Consider the following 771-nt stretch of genomic DNA (forward strand, 5'->3'; position numbering starts at 1 on the left):
CTCTGGGAGCAGGTGGCTTGAAATCGCCTTGCTGCTCGTGTAGGAACCTGAGATTCCTGGGAGGGAGCACGGAGCACATGCAGCCCTACAAAGCGCCGAGCAGCTCCCGGCACGGAGCTCGCGTCGCGGCTGGAAGGTGGCAGAGCAGCCCCGGGCTCCGGAGACGCCGCAGCCGTCTGCTCGGGTTTCTCCAGGCACTTCTCCTCACTGCTCGTCGCTCTCATTCAGGAAAGATGAGCCCGAGCCCCGCGCAGATCAGAGCCAGGCAGGCTGCCAGGAGGGAGCCTGCGATTAGGAGCAAAGCCGGCATCTGCCACCTCCGCGGGCACAGCTCCTCCCTCGGTCCAGCTCAGGGTGACCCACGGGGAAGTTTAATTCTCTCTGGTGCAAGTGGCAGTGACAGAAGCCACCTCGAAGCCTGGCGCTGGCGCTGCTACCCCCGTGCCTGCCTCCAGCCCCACCGCTGTCTGTGCCTCAGCACCCCCACGGTGCGACGGAGTGGGGACGCTCCCCCCTCGCCAGGGTCTGCCCGAAGCACGTGGATGGACCACGGCAGCCTGGCACAGACCCCCAGAGGCACAATGCTGCTTCCCGGGGACGTGCAGGGAGCTCAGCGCCACCCGGGGACATGCCACCCAACGCCACGGGTTGCCCACCCCGCACCTCTTGCGGCACGGGGCTGTCCTCCAGGAGCGATGCAACCACGGCACGAGCGCCTCGAGCCTTGCCCCCACCGGCAGGAAGAACAGAGCTCCAAAGACCAGCAGAACA

The sequence above is a fragment of the Oxyura jamaicensis genome, chromosome 25, assembly GCF_011077185.1.
Source record: "Oxyura jamaicensis isolate SHBP4307 breed ruddy duck chromosome 25, BPBGC_Ojam_1.0, whole genome shotgun sequence".
NCBI classification, from domain to species: domain Eukaryota; kingdom Metazoa; phylum Chordata; class Aves; order Anseriformes; family Anatidae; genus Oxyura; species Oxyura jamaicensis.